This window comes from Engystomops pustulosus, chromosome 2, assembly GCF_040894005.1.
Source record: "Engystomops pustulosus chromosome 2, aEngPut4.maternal, whole genome shotgun sequence".
NCBI classification, from domain to species: Eukaryota; Metazoa; Chordata; class Amphibia; order Anura; family Leptodactylidae; genus Engystomops; species Engystomops pustulosus.
Window position 1 is genome coordinate 94,224,540 of NC_092412.1, and position 20,600 is coordinate 94,245,139.

The 20,600-nt window shown below is 45.6% G+C and overlaps 1 long non-coding RNA gene across 2 annotated transcripts in view; it reads right to left on the reverse strand.

Annotated features, from left to right (window-relative positions):
- LOC140118105 (uncharacterized) overlaps positions 1–20,600 on the reverse strand; it is a 46,919-nt gene that overhangs the window by 25,396 nt on the left and 923 nt on the right. For both annotated transcript variants that reach the window (XR_011853138.1, XR_011853137.1), the window contains one exon: positions 19,097–19,238. This is a non-coding gene — a long non-coding RNA (uncharacterized lncRNA). The remainder of the gene's footprint in view (positions 1–19,096; positions 19,239–20,600) is intronic.

Sequence of the window (20,600 nt, forward strand, 5' to 3'; positions counted from 1 at the left end):
CACATCTAAGTTGCCAATTTAAGCCTGTCAGCCATGATGGATGGCTCCAGTAACCAAATATTTCCAGCAGAAAGCAACATGATTTTGTTTGCAGCATCCTGGTCTCTAACCAATTACCAGCCTTGCAGGTCTAATATTTGTACTTGGTGTGTCCCCCTCAGCTCCTGCAAAAATCCCCACTGTGCGACCCTTTGACACTAATAAATTTCTCATAATTCAGTGTATTAGGTGCAATTTTTGCTGGACATCGTGACGTGGTCAATGCTACCGCTTCCTGGACTGTTATACATTTTGATCACTTTTTATTTATCAATTTTGCTAAATGACAAAAAAGTGGAATTTCAGACATTTTGGCGCTATTTTCTGTTATGGCTTTTGCTGCTGGGAATAATCATTTTTTATACATTGATAGATCAGACTTTTTGGGGCACAGTGAAACAAAAAATTTTTATCACCAAAAACTGGGAAAACCTATTGACTTGAGTGAAAGCCGAGGGTGTAGTATACAGCCAGCCAGCCCCATGTAGTATACAACCAGCCAGCCCCCTGTAGTATACAGCCTCCCCCAGTAGTATACATCCAGCCCCATGTACTATACAGCCAGCACCATGTAGTATACAGCCAGCCCCATGTAGTATACAGTCAGCCCCCCGTAGTATACAGCCAGCCCCATGAAGGATACAGCCAGCCCCATGAAGTATACAGCCAGCCAGCTCCCTGTAGTATACAGCCTCCCCCAGTAGTATACATCCAGCCCCATGTACTATACAGCCAGCACCATGTAGTATACAGCCAGCACCATGTAGTATACAGCCAGCCCCCCGTTAGTATACATCCAGCCCCATGTAGTATACAGCCAGCCCGCTCCCTGTAGTATTAAGTTTTTTTTAATTGACTCGTGTATAAGCCGAGGTGAGGTTTTTCAGCACATAAAAATGTCAATTAAAAAAAACTTAATACTACACGGCTTATACACGAGTATATACAGTAACTCAGCTTTGAAAAAGAAAGCTAAGGGAGACACTCCTCATATAATAAAATATTGGGGATCATTTATTTGTGTTGAAAGGTTCTTTTTTTTTTTGCCGCAAAAGCTGTGTGGTTTGTTAGAATGTAATTTTTCATTGTGTCGCAAGGGCTTAACCCCTTGATGACACATGACGTATTGCTAAACACGCGTCGACTGTGGGTGTTTGGAAACGGGCTGAGCCCTCTGGATAGCTGGTGAGTGTTTTCTGCATATTGCTGGCAAAGTTCCCGGCACCATTTAAAAGCCGGCACCGCCATGTTGGCTTGGATGAGATTGGTTTTTTTCCCCACATGTTGTACTTCATTTTAGTAGTAAATTTGGGCTGGTTTAGAGTTTATTTACAAAAAAAAAAATTATGAATTATTTGAAAAATTTGCCATTTTCAAAATTTGAAATCATTCCGCTTTCATGCAGATAGATTTACCACCTAAATAAGTTGCTGAATAACATTTACCATATGTCTACTTTACATTTTCTTATTTAGGAAATGTCTGGATAATTTATTTTGATGTCACCTGGCTTAAAAATCGAATATTGCTTTTCTGTATTTTCCCAAATGGCCCTAAAATTTACACATTACCAAAAGATATGCAATGCAGTGACCCCCCCCCCATATGTGGCTGTTACTTGTTTTATGGGCACACAGCGAGACTCAGAAGGGAAGGAGCAGCCGCCCAGAAGCTGCCAGGATTTTAGTTTCCTCATTGGCCCCTTTTGTAGGCTACAAAATTTTAGCTTTTTAGCTTTTTCATTATTGGGGCCACGTGAAGGCATTTTTTTTTTGCGGGATGAGATGCTTTTTCCATTGTTACCGTTTTGGGGCTCGTATCCCCTATTGTTGAAAATTTAGGAACTTTTTCTTTTTAAGGGCAGGAGTAGAAAAGCATCAATTCTGTACTGGATTTGTAACTTTTTTTGGTGTTCACCGTATAACCTAATAATCATGTTACCTTTATCCTATGGGTCAATACGATTACAGGGAAACAAGACTTGAAATGTGGGGAAAAATCTATCACTTTGCAATCACGGTCTGCCAAGTGGCATTACATTTTTCCTTTTTTGGCTACGGAGCTGGTTGATGGCTTGTTTTTTGCGGGCATGTTGTACTTTGCAACAGTATTATTCTGGAGTACATATGTTTTTTTATCACTTGGGTTTTAAAATGTTTCTTTTCTGCGGTGTTCATCAATAAGTGTTCAATAAGGATCCTTTTTTAATCTATGGTTCATTAAGGATGCAGTGATGCTATCTATTAAGATATTAAGATAATTGGGAAAAAAAACGGACTAAAAATGGCGATGGCAAGGGTGATGGCACACGTGGTGCTTTGAATGCGTTTTTGGCCCGTTTTTAAGCATCCATTTTTGACCAGTTTTAATTAAGATAATACTTAAAAACAGGTTCAAAACACCATGTGTGGCATCACCCTAAGGGCGCGTTCACACGTTGTGCTTTGGTTGCGTTTTCATTGTGTTTTAAAACGCATCACAACAGCTGAGATGAGGTGATTTGCCTAATTACATTACTGTTAAAATTTGCGTTAACAAAATGCATTGTAAATGTGATGTTAACACATGTATAAACTATACGTTAACAAATGCGTTTTGCTAATGCATGCGTTCACATCGCGTTAACAAAAGTAAACAGTAATGTAATTAGGCAAATCACCGCTCCTCAGCTGTTGTAATGCATGAAAATGCAATGAAAGCGCAACATGTGAACGCGCCCTAAGGGTTACTGTATCCAAATTAATGATTTGGACAGGATTATATGTATAATAATTGTGGCACATTTGGGACATTTTGATTTGGCAGCACTGTGTATAATATAATAAGGGTATGAAAAGACCCATCACTTGGCTAAGCGGGACCCCCTGCTCCTCTATAGCCACTCCCAGGCGCCTAGTCACAGAGCACATGGCATTGAAAGGTTCCATATAACATATCTTTTTTTCTGTAAAACCTATATGTACTATGCTCTGTGGGGATTGGGGTTGTGCTAAAAATGGGTCTTCTGGTGACAGGTTCCCTTTAACCCCTATGGAGCATGGAGCCCCTGAAGCTCGTTTGCATACAGTCCTTCATTGTATCTCCTTTAACTCCTTAATGATGCAGTTTGTAAGTTAAGGCTTAGTCCTTTTTTTAAAAAATGTGACCAGTGTCTCTCCATGTGGTAATAACTTTTCAACCTCCCGGCTTCCACGGCTACCAAAACCGGGCAAAGACCCACTATTGCCCGAGTCATATAGGCCAATTTCACTATTGTGCACAGACGTCAAGTTGATTGCAAAGGTCTTGGCCAATAGGTTAATTGGGGTGATACTGGCTTTGGTTCATAGTGACCAAATGGGCTTCATGCCTGGCAAATCAACGGCCATTAATCTCAGGCGGCTATTCATAAACCTACAGATGCAGCAGGAGGGAGAGGACACTAGAGCAATACTGCCATTAGATGCCGCCAAGGCTTTTGATAATGTTGAATGGCCATTTTTGTGGGTAGTCATGAGGAGAATGGTTTTTGGACCTAGATATTTGAAATGGGTACAAATGCTATATAAATCACCCAAAGCCCAAATTAGAACGAATGGTCTCCTGTCCACACCATTTGCCCTTCACAGGGGTACTAGACAGGGGTGCCCACTGTCCCCTTTTCTTTTTGCTCTGGTGATAGAACCCCTAGCTTCTTTTGTGAGATCCTCCCCAGATATACAAGGTTTCCACTATGCAGATAGGGAGGAATGAATTGCGTTATACGCAGACGACATGTTACTATTTGTAGGAGACATTAATAGATCTCTTGACCCATTCATGAACCTACTAACAGAGTTCGGACAATATTCTGGCCTCGCCATCAACTGGCACAAGTCAGTATTAATGCCACTCGACCCTCTATCGGCTGACCTGGACCTACATCAGATTCAATTGGTTGCCAAGTTCAAGTACTTGGGCATCTGGATTTCGCCCAGAGTGCTTGACTATGTACCCAATAACTTAGCCCCACTAATGGAAAGAGTCACAGGCAAGGTGGACACTTGGTGCTGCCTTCCCTTGACAGTAATAGGTAGAACCAACCTATGTAAAATGATACTTATGCTCCAATTCCTGTACATTCTCCACAATTCCCGGTGTGGATCCCACTAAATATGTTTAACAGAATCAAAAAGATATTCAGAACCCTTATTTGGGGTAAAAAATCTGCTAGAATTAAACTGGAGATACTACAAAGGGCGAAGGATCAGGGAGGGCTGGCGGCTCCGAACCCATGGTTGTATTTCCTAGCAGCTCAACTTCAGCACTTGAAAGGCTGGGGCCACCCTAATAGTCGCCTGTTGTCTGAAATTCTGCTGCAGATACACGGAGGGGGTAGACCTCCTCTCTATATATTAGAACTGGGCGCACAGGGCAGACCACCTGATCGGGCTCCTACGATTATCCTACTCCAGAAACTTTGGCAAAAAGTTAAAGATATGCTGAAAATAGAGGGTCATACAAAATTTACCCCATTATGGAATAACCCCGTGCTAGATTAAGTGATGGGACTGGAGGGATTTCGGAGATGGGAGGACAGGGGTATACATGGTCTACTTCAGTTGTATGAGGGCGTATTTTAAAAAGTTTTGAACAACTGCAAGATGAATTTCAACTTACACATGATTGTTTTTATCAATACTTACAATTAAGGCATGCCCTGGAAGTACAGAACAGAGCTGAAGCCCTAACATTTGCTACTGGGGACGAAAGCTCAATCAGAGCCGAAACGCTCATCGGGGCTGCCATCATCCCAGACAGCGGAGGTCGTTGCATCTTCATTATTGGTAAGGCACTACAACCAATTCATTTGGTGACCACAGTGGTTCAGTATAGAAATATCTGTGTACCTTTCCATACCCATTGCATAGCATATGCCTATTACCTTTCCCTACCATTTGTGCCTATGTATCCTGATTATTCATATTTCCTCCATTTCAGTCCAGGGTGACGACTCTATCTCATCTGTGTCACCGTTCTGAACTGCATACTTTCTAAAGCACCTTATTCTGGGTGCCCACAAATGCTTTTATCAACATGTTTTAATTTTTCAACAATAAAGTATCATATTTAATTCTATTTGCTTTGTTCCATTTATTCAACAGTGCCCCCATCCCCCCCTTTTTCTTGTTAAAAGGGCACTATTGGTTTTATGTTAAAACTTTGTATAACATGTACAATTCTATACTGACTCATTTGTACACCCATGTAACACCAAAACTCTGTTGTATTGTAAAATGTTTTACTGTCTGGTAGGTTTGAGGGATAGAGGGGGGGGGGGGGGAGGGGATGTAATGGGGGATTGTTTATTTAAATGCAAAAATGTTGAAAATGAATAAAAAATATTTGAATTTAAAAAAACTAAAACTTTTCAACACTTTAAAGGGCACCTACCACTACGAATCTACCTATAAAGGTAGATCGGGTGGTAGGTGGATGTAAGGGACGTGAGGATAGCCCTTTTTAGAGCTAATTCTCACGTCCCCGCTAGCCTAGCATAAACTTTAATGCCCTAATATGTTAATTTAATTAAGCGGCTACCGGGGCGTGGAGTAGCCGGACACGAGGCTACACGGCGCGGCTACTCCACGCCCCAGTAGCTGCTTTCCCCCGCCTACCCTGTGATCTTCGGCGCGCAGCTCCTGGCAGCTGCGCGCCCTCGTCGGAGAAGCCGGAGTTCTGCGCATGCGCAGTAACTCCGGCCAAGATGCGCGATCTCGGGAATGAGGCCGGAGTTACTGCGCATGCGCATGCGCAGAACTCCGGCTTCTCCGACGAGGGCGCGCAGCTGCCAGGAGCTGCGCGCCGAAGATCACAGGGTAGGCGGGGGAAAGCAGCTACTGGGGCGTGGAGTAGCCGCGCCGTGTAGCCTCGTGTCCGGCTACTCCACGCCCCGGTAGCCGCTTAATTAAATTAACATATTAGGGCATTAAAGTTTATGCTAAGCTAGCGGGGACGTGAGGATTAGCTCTAAAAAGGGCTAATCCTCACGTCCCTTACATCCACCTACCACCCGATCTACCTTTATAGGTAGATTCGTAGTGGTAGGTTCCCTTTAAGATATCCCTATGATTTTGAGACCGTTTTTGAGACATTGTAGTTTATGTTAGTAGTGTCATTTTGGTGATCAGTTTCTTTTTTGGGGGCTAAAAATTCAATAATTTAGAAAATATTTGAAAAAAATGACAATTTTCAAGTTTCCAATGTTTTACCTTTTAGGCAAAAAGTCACACCACAATTTTTTTTTGTAGAAACCTTTTGCCATTGGTCTTCTTTTTATTTCCATAATTTGTTTTACGTTTTCATTTTTTTTAAGGATCTGAGAAGGTTTCAAGTTTTGGTAGCAACTCCTAAAACAAAATGCTACATTTTTGGTGACCAATTCAGTTTGGAAGTGCCCTATAAGGGCTTATGTACTATATATCCCCACAAGTAACACCATTTTATGAACCTAACATCTCAGAGTTTTCAAATCAGCATTTGAGATGTCTGTTAACCCTTTAATTCTTTCTCTGGAAGTGAACAAAAATTAATTGAAAATTTTGAAAATTAAATTTTTGAATAAGAGTATTCTCATTTAGCCCTAAAATGGACACATTTAGAAGGAATTTGAGGTAAATATACATCGCAAAATTTTTTGCTCTTCTTCTGCCGAGTATGGCAATACCAAACATGTGGAAGTCAACTGCTGTTTCGTCGCACAGCGATGTCCAGAACAGAGTTCGTGCAATTGGGTTTTTGGCGGCCTAATTGGCTACAAATGTTTTGTGGTGCCAAAGTGTAATTGAAGAGCCCCTGAAGTAACAGTACAATAGAAAACCTCCAAGGTTGTCACCATTTAGGAAACTACACCCCTCAAAGAGTTTATCTGGGGTTACGGTGAGCATTTTAACCCCCAGTATGCTGGTCCAAATCTAATGCAAAGTAAATGGTGCAGAGTTAAAAATTTCATTTTAGTGCCGAATATATTGTGCCCAACCCATGACACTTTAAACAAGCACCCCAAAAATCATTCTGCAGTATGTCCCAAGTACGGCAATACCACACATGTGCCAATAATTGACAGGCTGGGCACACGGCAGGACTGAGAAGGGAAGGAGCGAAATTTTGCTTTTGGAGCACCCTTGTTACTAGACTGAGGTACCAGTACAATAGAAACTGCTGAGTTGTGACCCCATTTTAGGAAAGGGCACCCCTCAAAGTATTTACCTAGGGATGTATGAACATTTTAACCCCTGAGATGCTGGGTCAAATGTAATACAAAGTGAAGGGGACAGTGTAAAAATTTCATTATTTTCTCAAAAGTGCCAGAGTAGGAAGAAATATATTCAGCCCAACTCATCCGACTGTGGATAAACACCCCTAAAATCATTATGTGGGTTATTACAAGTATGGCAATATCCCATGTGTGGCAATAGTCTACTTGCTGGGGACACGTCAGGCCTGAGAAGGGAGTAGTGACTCCATCTTAGGAAAGGGCAACCCTCAAAGAATTTATTTAGGGTTGTATGAGCATTTTAACCCATAAGATCCAGGCTCAAATATAACACAAATTGAATGGTGTCGAGAAAAATTTGCTCAAAATTTGTCATTGTAGTGTCAAAAGTATTTTGCCCAATTCATGCCACTGGAGACAAACACCCCAAAAATCATCATGCAGGTTATCCCTGGTACGTGGCAATAATCTACAAGATGGAGACACGGCAGGGCTCGAAAGGGAATGGCATTTGGAGTACCGGCATTTACATTTTTTTGGCACCATAAAACATTTGTAGATGCCCTTACGGATCAGTACAGTAGAAACCGCTGAGAATGGACCTTATTTGAAAAGTACACCCCTCCATGAATTAATCTAGGGGTGTAGTGAGCATTTTAACCCCACAGGTGGACCTCAAGGATGATGCATAATGGATAGTGAAAAGTGCAAAATATCCATTATGTCATCTTGTTCCCAGCTCCTGCCACGGGAGACAAACATGTGTGGCAATAATCTACAGGCTGGGCACACTGAAAAGCTCAGCAGGGAATGTGCGGTATGCGGCATGATGTATAAGCTGTGTGCATCAGGGTACAATTATATATCCAGGGACGTGTGGTAAATTCTGAAACACTCGTTCATGCATAACCCTGGTTTCTCGGGGCACATGTCACACTGGTATATCGTTTGTTTTTTATGCCCCTTTAGGAGCACACCCTGCACCTCCTCTGTGTCCTTCTCTTTCTCCTGGAAAGTGCTGCCCTTGTGCAATACATGGTGTATTAGCACTCCTGGTCTCCAAAAATCAACTACTTGACTGCCAACTCTTGAAATTCCAGTAAAGTTTCTCTCTGTCCTGCACCATCTGCATGATGAGCATGGCCAGCTTCTTGTACCAGACCCTGGTCCAACAAATCCACCCCTCTTATGTACCTATTGTAATCCAAAATACTAGTACCTCGTACAGGGGCAGGGGTGGTGGCATGCCCAAGGATTGTTGTTAGTACAAGGACCTTTATCTTGTCCTTGTACCTTGGCACTTCAGAAGTCCCAGGCACTTCAGCACAACAACAAAAGCGCCTTCTCGGGGGTTCCTCAGAGTCACTTTGTGAGGTGGACAAATAAAACGTCCCACACTCGTCCCCACTAGCAGACCCCATATCGGAGGCCATATAATTATATACTTCCAAGTCAGTATATGTCTTCTGGGACATGATGGGGGGATAGAACACAACTTACACAGAATAACGCCTGCTCCTCCACAAAACGCCTTCTCCTCCATGCTACTCCAACTCCTCCTACTCCTCCAAGCTACGCCTGCTCCCCAACGCTACTAAAACTCCTCCTCCACGCTAATAGTGGGTTTTGGGGTACAATAAAGAGACAGATCACTAGCACAACTCTATCCAACACCACCAGATTAGTCCTGTGATGTCATCAGAGGGGTATCAGCTAGCGATGCCGACACCTCCCACCGAGGTGTCACCCTGTCTCGCAACAGGATGACGTCCAAAGTGCAAGTAGTGCTAGCGTCCGATATATATCGGAAACGGAGCATGAACAGGTTAATATTTTGTGTATGTGTGTGCTTTTATTTTATATGTCCCCCATGAGGTCATAAAAGACCCCTGGGGGACATGTTCACTTTTTTTTTTTACTTTTGCAAGTTTTCCCCTGTATCTAAGGCAGGGTCGGACTGGGGTGCCTGGGGCCCACCAGTGAAATTGATTTTGGGGGCCCACTTACTACCACATAGAAATATTCTGGGATGAGGGAAGCAGATCCCCCTCACTGCACCCCTAAAAATACCACAGTTACTTACAGTATAATGTCACCTGGATAAAACAATGTCATACACACTGCCCCTCCCCCCAGATTTTATTAAGGACCCTGATACACACTGCCACCCCCCCCCTCCATATTTTATTAAGGCCCCTGATACACACTGCAACCCCCCCCCCTCCATATTTTATTAAGGCCCCTGATACACACTGCCATCCCCCCTCCATATTTTATTAATGCCCCCGCCCCATACATGCTGCCATTCCCTCCGGCATCTAAGGTTTGAGTGCGGTGCATGCACTCAGTGATAGTACTCAAGCGGTCGCTTCCGGCCGCATCGAGTACTATTGCAGCCATTGGCCTCCCATGCAGGGGTGAAGAATTTAAGCCTTTATGCTGCCCGAGGCAAGCCATAGAGACCCCCCCCCCCCTATATATGTAATATATAAGGGAGTGTCAGGACCAGATCCATCATATAGGTTTGGTGTGAAAATAAAGCAATGCAAAATGCATACAGAGTACCGCCATTTAGTACAAAATACATACAATGTACCACCATGTTATATAAATACATACAGAGTACCGCCATGTAGTATAAAATTCATAAAGTACCGCCATGGAGTACAAAACAGATACAGCCAGAACCGGATTAAGGCCAAGCAATCACCGTATACAGCTCCCCCAGCAACCAGCGTATACAGCTCCCCCAGCAACCAGCGTATACAGCTCCCCCAGCAACCAGCGTATACAGCTCCCCCAGCATCACTATATACAGCTCCCCCATCAACCACTGTATACAGCTTCCCCAGAAATCAGTGTATACAGCTCCCCCAGCAATCACTATATGCAGCTCCCCCAGCAATCACTATATGCAGCTCCCCCAGCAATCACTATATGCAGCTCCCCCAGCAATCACTATATGCAGCTCCCCCAGCAATCACTATATGCAGCTCCCCCAGCAATCACTATATGCAGCTCCCCCAGCAATCACTATATGCAGCTCCCCCAGCAATCACTATATGCAGCTCCCCCAGCAATCACTATATGCAGCTCCCCCAGCAATCACTATATGCAGCTCCCCCAGCAATCACTATATGCAGCTCCCCCAGCAATCACTATATGCAGCTCCCCCAGCAATCACTATATGCAGCTCCCCCAGCAATCACTATATGCAGCTCCCCCAGCAATCACTATATGCAGCTCCCCCAGCAATCACTATATGCAGCTCCCCCAGCAATCACTATATACAGCTCCCCCAGCAATCACTATATACAGCTCCCCCAGCAATCACTATATAAGGCATCTAAGGTTTGAGTGCGGTGCACACACTCAGTGATAGTACTCAAGCGGCCGCTTCCGGCCGCATCGAGTACTATTGCAGCCATTGGCCTCCCATGCAGGGGTGAAGAATTTAAGCCTTTATGCTGCCCGAGGCAAGCCATAGAGAGACCCCCCCCCCTATATATGTAATATATAAGGGAGTGTCAGGACCAGATCCATCATATAGGTTTGGTGTGAAAATAAAGCAATGCAAAATGCATACAGAGTACCGCCATTTAGTACAAAATACATACAATGTACCACCATGTTATATAAATACATACAGAGTACCGCCATGTAGTATAAAATTCATAAAGTACCGCCATGGAGTACAAAACAGATACAGCCAGAACCGGATTAAGGCCAAGCAATCACTATATACAGCTCCCCCAGCAACCAGCGTATACAGCTCCCCCAGCAACCAGCGTATACAGCTCCCCCAGCAACCAGCGTATACAGCTCCCCCAGCAACCAGCGTATACAGCTCCCCCAGCAACCAGCGTATACAGCTCCCCCAGCAACCAGCGTATACAGCTCCCCCAGCAACACTATATACAGCTCCCCCAGCAATCACTGTATACAGTAACCACCGTATACAGCTCCCCCAGCATCACTATATACAGCTCCCCCAGCAATCACTGTATACAGCTCCCCCAGCAATCACTGTATACAGCTCCCCCAGCAATCACTGTATACAGCTCACCCAGCAATCACTGTATACAGCTTCCCCAGAAATCAGAGTATACAGCTTCCCCAGAAATCAGAGTATACAGCTCCCCCAGCAATCACTGTATACAGCTCCCCCAGCAATCACTGTATACAGCTCACCCAGCAATCACTATATACAGCTTCCCCAGAAATCAGAGTATACAGCTCCCCCAGCAATCAGCGTATACAGCTCCCCCAGCAATCAGCGTATACAGCTCCCCCAGCAATCAGCGTATACAGCTCCCCCAGCAACCAGCGTATACAGCTCCCCCAGCAACCAGCGTATACAGCTCCCCCAGCAACCAGCGTATACAGCTCCCCCAGCAACCAGCGTATACAGCTCCCCCAGCAACCAGCGTATACAGCTCCCCCAGCAACCAGCGTATACAGCTCCCCCAGCAACCAGCGTATACAGCTCCCCCAGCAACAAGCGTATACAGCTCCCCCAGCAACAAGCGTATACAGCTCCCCCAGCAACCAGCGTATACAGCTCCCCCAGCAACCAGCGTATACAGCTCCCCCAGCAACCAGCGTATACAGCTCCCCCAGCAACCAGCGTATACAGCTCCCCCAGCAACCAGCGTATACAGCTCCCCCAGCAACCAGCGTATACAGCTCCCCCAGCAACCAGCGTATACAGCTCCCCCAGCAACCAGCGTATACAGCTCCCCCAGCAACCAGCGTATACAGCTCCCCCAGCATCCAGCGTATACAGCTCCCCCAGCATCACTATATACAGCTCCCCCAGCAATCACTGTATACAGTAACCACCGTATACAGCTCCCCCAGCAATCACTGTATACAGCTCCCCCAGCAATCACTGTATACAGCTCCCCCAGCAATCACTGTATACAGCTCCCCCAGCAATCACTGTATACAGCTCACCCAGCAATCACTGTATACAGCTTCCCCAGAAATCAGAGTATACAGCTCCCCCAGCAATCAGTGTATACAGCTCCCCCAGCAATCAGCGTATACAGCTCCCCCAGCAATCAGCGTATACAGCTCCCCCAGCAACCAGCGTATACAGCTCCCCCCAGCAACCAGCGTATACAGCTCCCCCAGCAACCAGCGTATACAGCTCCCCCAGCAACCAGCGTATACAGCTCCCCCAGCAACCAGCGTATACAGCTCCCCCAGCAACCAGCGTATACAGCTCCCCCAGCAACCAGCGTATACAGCTCCCCCAGCAACCAGCGTATACAGCTCCCCCAGCAACAAGCGTATACAGCTCCCCCAGCAACCAGCGTATACAGCTCCCCCAGCAACCAGCGTATACAGCTCCCCCAGCAACCAGCGTATACAGCTCCCCCAGCAACCAGCGTATACAGCTCCCCCAGCAACCAGCGTATACAGCTCCCCCAGCATCACTATATACAGCTCCCCCAGCAATCACTGTATACAGTAACCACCGTATACAGCTCCCCCAGCATCACTATATACAGCTCCCCCAGCAATCACTGTATACAGCTCCCCCAGCAATCACTGTATACATCTCCCCCAGCAATCACTGTATACATCTCCCCCAGCAATCACTGTATACAGCTCCCCCAGCAATCACTGTATACAGCTCCCCCAGCAATCACTGTATACAGCTTCCCCAGAAATCAGAGTATACAGCTTCCCCAGAAATCAGAGTATACAGCTCCCCCAGAAATCAGAGTATACAGCTCCCCCAGCAATCAGTGTATACAGCTCCCCCAGCAATCAGTGTATACAGCTCCCCCAGCAATCAGTGTATACAGCTCCCCCAGCAATCAGTGTATACAGCTCCCCCAGCAATCAGTGTATACAGCTCCCCCAGCAATCAGTGTATACAGCTCCCCCAGCAATCACTATATGCAGCTCCCCCAGCAATCACTATATGCAGCTCCCCCAGCAATCACTATATGCAGCTCCCCCAGCAATCACTATATGCAGCTCCCCCAGCAATCACTATATGCAGCTCCCCCAGCAATCACTATATGCAGCTCCCCCAGCAATCACTATATGCAGCTCCCCCAGCAATCACTATATGCAGCTCCCCCAGCAATCACTATATGCAGCTCCCCCAGCAATCACTATATGCAGCTCCCCCAGCAATCACTATATACACACACACACACACACACACACACACACACATTACATATTAACCCCTTAGCGCTCCGCGCCGTAGCTGTACTGCGCAGCTTCCCATTATTGGCGCTCCGCGTAGTACAGCTACTGCGCGAGCGCATACTATTTTAGAATTGTCACCACGTCGCGAGACGTGGTGACATCGGGCTGAAATTTGGGTGACAGAGGTAGGAGGAGTTCCTGTCTCCGTCACCCGACCAATCAAATCGGTCCCGCCCGCCGATCGCCGTGATTGGCCAGTCAAACCTGACTGGCCAATTACAGCGATTTTAGGCTAAAAAATGTGCTGTTAGCACTTTCCTCTTCCTCCAGCGGCACCATTTTGGTTTGGTATCGCTGGAGAGAGGAAAGAGCGTTACTGTGTGCACCAAAATACACTTTTACACTATAAATAGTGTTCTGATCCTTATCTGATCCCTATTGTTCCCTACAAATTCCCATCCCTATCTGTTTTTTCCTGTGTCCTGTGTGTTCCCTGTGTGATCGCCTTGTGTGATCCCACGTGTCTTCCGTTTTTCCCTGTCTGTCCCTTCTGAACCCAAACGCACTTTTCAGTGCGCTGTGTTAGCGTTGTTCTGCACTGGACGCACTTTTCAGTGCGCCGTGTGAATAGCGCTGCACAGAATCTTTAGCAATCTTAGCGGTAGTTAGTTTGTCTTAGGGCAAGCTAGGTGCATTTGTAGCGCCTTTTTGCGCGGTGCACATAGGTTTTTTTCGGTGCCTGGTAATATTTTTTTTCCAGAACGCCGTAGGTGTACCCGTACTTAGCTATTTTTTGTGTGTGCCATCTGTGCGGCTTGTCCGTGTAGTTTAGTGCGCATTATTTTTTTTTGTGTGCTATCTGTGCGGCTTGTCCGTGTAGTTTAGTGCGCATTATTTTTTTTTGTGTGCTATCTGTGCGGCTTGTCCGTGTAGTTTAGTGCGCATTATTTTTTTTTGTGTGCTATCTGTGCGGCTTGTCCGTGTAGTTTGGTGCGCATTACCTTTTTTTTTGTGTGCTATCTGTGCGGCTTGTCCGTGTAGTTTAGTGCACATTATTTTTTGTGTGTGCCATCTGTGCGGCTTGTCCGTGTAGTTTGGTGTGCATTATATTTTTTTTTTTGTGTGCCTGCTAGACGGTTTATCCGTGTAGTTTGGTGCACATTATCTAATTTTTCTTGTTCTCTATTTTTTTTTGTGTGCAATGTCTCAGAAGACGTACACCGTGTTGGAGGCATATAACATGCTTGCCTCTGACACCGAGTCAGCTAGTGGGGATGATGGTCCCTTTTACCAATCATCATCCTCCTGCTCATCTTCCAGTGACCTGGAAAGACCCCCAAGAAGGCGCTGTAGGGTTCCAGGGACTTCTGCAGGAGAGGCGCCTGGGACTTCTGCAGGAGAGGCGCCTGGGACTTCTGCAGGAGAGGCGCCTGGGACTTCTGCAGGAGAGGCGCCTGGGACTTCTGCAGGAGAGGCGCCTGGGACTTCTGCAGGAGAGGCGCCTGGGACTTCTGCAGGAGAGGCGCCTGGGACTTCTGCAGGAGAGGCGCCTGGGACTTCTGCAGGAGAGGCGCCTGGGACTTCTGCAGGAGAGGCGCCTGGGACTTCTGCAGGAGAGGCGCCTGGGACTTCTGCAGGAGAAGCGTCTGGGGCTTCCACTGACCCCACATGGGTAGCCCCAGATAATTATACCCCTCAGGTCCCTGACTTTTTGGGCCATCCTGGCATTAACTTTGACACGACAGGGCTCAGAGCTGTAGACTTTTTTAAGTTTTTTTTCGATGAGGAGCTGCTAAATATTATTATATTTCAGACAAATCTCTACGCTGCACAACATATTGCCCAAAACCCCACGTCCTTTTATGCACAACCCTACAGGTGGACCCCTGTCACTGCAGCAGAGATGTACAAGTATTGGGGCATAATACTCCTTATGGGGATAGTAAAGAAGCCTTCAATCAGGGACTACTGGAGCACAGATATACTGTACCACACCCCCATGTTCCGCATGGCAATGAGCAGGATGCGCTTTGAAGCCATCCATAAGTTTTTGCACTACACTGACAACACACAGTGCCCACCCAGAGGTGACCCCAGTTATGATCGGTTATTTAAGGTCAGGCCCATATTAGATCATTTTAGTGCCAAGTTTGCCCAGGCATATACTCCCGCCAAACATGTGAGCATAGACGAGTCCCTGGTACAATTCAAAGGGAGACTTCAATTCCGCCAGTACCTGCCCAATAAGAGGGCAAGATATGGTGTGAAAATGTATAAGCTGTGCGAAAGTTCATCAGGGTACACATACAAGTTCAGGGTATATGAAGGGAAGGACTCCACTATAGTGCCCCCAGAATGCCCCCCCTTCCTGGGTGTTACAGGGAAGATAGTGTGGGATTTAGTGCACCCACTGCTGGACCAGGGCTACCACCTCTACCTGGACAATTTCTACACCAGCACCACCCTGTTCAAGTGCCTCACTTCCAGAAATACTGCGGCATGCGGCACTGTACGCAGAAATCAGAGAGGTCTCCCTAAGTCGCTGCTTGGGCAAAAACTTAAAAGGCACGAAAGCAGGGCACTATGCAGCGACTCTGTATTGTGTGTTAAGTACAAGGACAAGAGAGAGGTCCTTGTATTAACCACAATACATGAGCACACCACCACCCCTGTCCCAGTACGAGGTGCCAGTACAGAAACCCCCAAGCCAGACTGTATTTTAGATTATAACAAATACATGGGAGGGGTGGACTTGTCTGACCAGGTGCTTCAGCCGTACAATGCCATGCGGAAGTCGAGGGTGTGGTACAAGAAGCTGGCCGTGCACATCATGCAGATGGCATTGTATAATGCTTATGTGCTGCATCGATATGCCGGCCAGAGGGGAACTTTCCTGGAATTTCAAGAGATGGTAATAAAGTACTTTCTTTTTGGAGACCAGGAAGGGGGGAGTGCTAGCACATCTGGAAGTGAGGCCACATCACGTATTGTACCAGGGCAGCACTTTCCAGGAGTAGTTCCCCAAACAGCCAGCAAGGGAAGGTCACAAAAGAGGTGCAGGGTGTGCTCCAAAAATGGCATTCGGAAGGACACCATTCATCACTGTGAGACATGCCCAGAAAAACCAGGGTTATGTATGAAAGATTGCTTCCGAATTTATCATACATCCCTGGATTTTTAGAGTACCCTGTTGTTACCCTGACGCACAGCTTATACATCATGCCGCACCTTCCCTTCTAAGCCCTGCCATGTGCCCAGCCTGTAGATTACTGTCCCGTATGCTTTACCCGGGAAAACATGCATCATGATTTTTAGGGTGTTTGTCTCCCATGGCAGCAGCTGGGCACAAAATGACATAATAGATATTTTTTACTATGCACTATCCATTTTGCACTTTTTCAGGGGTCCACCTGTGGGGTTAAAATGCTAACTATACCCCTAGATTAATTCATGGAGGGGTGTAGTTTACAAAATAGGGTCAGTTCTTAGGGGTTTCTACTGTACTGGCCCCTATTGGCATCTACAAATCTTTCATGATGCCAAAAAGAAAAAAAAAAGTACAATGTCTGTGCTCCAACAAGTTATTCCCTTTTGAGCCCTGCCGTGTCACCATCCTACAGATTATTGCCTCCTATGGGGTATTGCCCTAACCGGGGTAACCCGCAGAATGATTTTTGATGTGTTTTTCCCCAGTGGCATGAGTTGGGCAAAATACTTTTGTCACTTCAATGGCATATTTGATAAATTGCAATACAACTGTTTCTCTGCACTACTCACTTTGTATTACATTTGAGCCAGCACCTTAGGGGTTAAAATACTCATACAAGCCTACATACATTCTTTGAGGGGTGCCCTTTCCAAAATGGGTTCACTACTTGGGCTTTCTATTGTACTGGTACCTCGGGGGTACCCCCCATTACCAATCTAGTGAAAACGAAGCTTGAAAACCTAAATTGTGCTTCTTTCTTCCTGACCCCTGCCGTGTGCCCAGCCTGTAAATTATTGGCACATGTGTGGTATTGCCGTACTCGGGACAACCCGCAGAATGATTTTTGGGGTGTTTGTCTGAAGTGGCATGGGTTGGGCACAGTATATGAGGCACTAAAATGACATTTTTGAGATAAAAACGCAATTTTTACTCTGCACCATTTACTTTGCATTCAATTTTGACCAGCGTGTCGGGGGTTAAAATGCTCACCACAACCACCGATAAATTCTTTGAGGGGTCTAGTTTCCGTAATAGTATCATTTATTGGGGGTTTCTATTGCACTGGCACCTCACGGGCCCTGCCAACATGACATGGCACTCCAAATCCAAACGTGTGAAAACGGAGATGGAAAATCAAAATTTCACTCCTTCTGTTCTCATCCCTTCTGTGTGCCCAGTCTGTAAATTATTGGCACATGTGTGGTATTGCTGTACTCGGGACAACCCGCAGAATGATTTTTGGGGTGTTTGTCTAAAGTGGCATGGGTTGGGCACAGTATATGAGGCACTAAAATGACATTTTTGAGATAAAAACGCAATTTTTACTCTGCACCATTTACTTTGCATAAAATTTTGACCAGCGTGTCGGGGGTTAAAATGCTCACCACAACCACCGATAAATTCTTTGAGGGGTCTAGTTTCCGAAATGGTGACATTTTGGGGGGTTTTCTATTGTACTTTTACTTCAGGGGCTCTTCAATTACACTGTGGCACCACAAAATATTTGCAGCCAAATTGGCTTTCCAAATTCCCAGTATCGCTAACTCTGTTCTGGACATCGCTGTGCGGGGAAACAGCAGCTGACATCCACATGTCTGGTATCGCCGTACTCGGAAGAAGCAGGGCAAGAAATTAGGAATATATATTTACCTCAAATTCCTTCTGAATGTATCCATTTTAGGGCTAAATTGGAAAGATTGAAATCCAAAATTGAAATTTCAAAATTTCCACTCCATTTTCATATGCTTCCGGAAAAATAATTAAAGGGTTAACAGACTTCTTAAATGCTGATTTGAATAGGTTGAGATGTTAGGTTCATAAAATGGTGTTACTTGTGGAGGTATATAGTACATAAGCCTTTATAGAGCACTTCCAAACTGAATTGATCACCAAAAAGTTCGCATTTTTCAAATTTCAAGAAAATCTGAGAAGTTGCTACTAAAACTTCAAACCTTCTCACATCCATAAAAAAAAAATGGAAACTTAAAACAAATAATGGATATAAAAAGAAGACCAATGGCAAAAGGTTTCTATCAAAAAAAATTTGTGGTATCACTTTTTGTCTAAAAAGTATAACATTTGAAACTTTGAAAATAGTCATTTTTTTCAAATTTTTCCTAAATTTTTGAATTTTTACCCCCCAAAAAAGGAACGGATCACCGAAATGACACTACTAACATAAACTACAATGTCTCACGAGAAAACAGTCTCAAAATCACAGAGATATCTTAAAGCGTTGAAAAGTTATTACCACAGGAAGAGACACTGGTCAAATTTCAAAAAAAAGTTGCGAGCCTTAACCTGCAAACAGGCTGCGTCCTTAAGGGGTTAAACCTATATATAAACCTATTTCATGTTATACCTGTATATACACACACATATACATATATCACATGTAAAACACATACACAGGGAAGACACATACATATACACATTACACTTACCTGATATCCGGCAGCAGGTCCAGGTCAGGCAGGGGATACGTCATGGCAGTGGATGGAGCTGTCATCATCCTCTGTGCAGCAGCCACAGATTTGAATGTGGTGCTCCCGCGCCTCCTCCCCCTCGCTCCTTCTCTGGCTGCTTCTGTGGGAGGGACACAGGAAGCGCTAGCAAGTGTCACAGCAGTGCCGCACAGGACGTCCTGCGCCGCGCTGTAAGCAATAGTACTTGCATCTGAATGATGCAAGTACTATTGTTAGTAGTAGAGGAGCAGCCTCGATTAAAGGCCCATGCCATAGTGACAGGAGTCGGGGCCCACCGGGGGATTCACCGGCTCCCCGGCGGGCCAGACCGACCCTGATCTAAGGCATCTATAAGAGCCTCCGTTACAGGGGAGTGCCCAGCAGCTCTGGTTAACCCCTTTAGACCCGGCGGTCTTGCGACCGCCAAGTCTATGGAGCCGGTGGCTCAGCTCCTCTATGCATCACGCTTATTCAGTGTGATGCGCGGTGGAGCGGAAAAGGGAGAAGCGTTAATGAACCGCATCTCCCTTCTCCCTAGGGTCTTCCGGGTGCCTCTGACACCCAGAGACCTTGTCCTGCTCCCGCGATTAAAGCGGGAGCTGCAGAAAACTGCAGAGACATCTAAAGTCAGCGGGCCGGCCGAGAAGAGTTAAATCTACCAAGATGCCCTTAGGCCATGGTAACACGTAGCGCTAGGCGTCCGTTCATAACGCGACGCTAGCGCACAGGGGGAGGTCCTCGGCCCGAACGCACATGTGTTTCCAGGGAAACGCTTGCGATTGATTGAAATTTACTTTCAGGCATTAACAGGGGCAGGACCCCTAGTTAATAGCACCTGTAGAAGATTGACGTGTGACTGTACACAAAATTCCCTGAAAAAGCATAAGCGCTGCAGCAAGGATAGGAGAAAGGAATTCATTTCTTATCTCAATGCCTAGAAATTCTTTGACCCTGACTGACGTAATATAGATAACATTTCTATGCAGCAGTAGGGTGGGCCCCCAGAATCAATTTCACTGGTGGGCCCTAGGTACACCTGTCCAACCCTGGTATCATCTATGTGGCATTCATATTTTTAACATTCCCGGCATTGTATCAGAATGACCTGCTCTGAGTTTTCTGCAGCCTCCACATGAATACATGAAAATCAGTTGTGTTCACATTGAAATTAATGTGACAGTGTGCAAAAAAACAAAAAATAATAATTGATGGAAAAACTGTGCTTTTGTCTATGATGGCTAAGACTGCCGGGCTGCTCTGTCAAAATATCTAGCAGATATGGGGAAATGGATATAACAAATATAACATAATTGTAAAATCTGATACGTATTTTGCTGTGTAGATCACAGTGGAGATCCAAACTGAGTCCGCAGTCACACGTTCCGCGATTATTGTGTTCATAATGCAACTCTCGCATCTCGGCACGATCACCAGGGAAATACATGCCATCGATAACTCCAATGGAATGCGTTTCTTTGGAAAC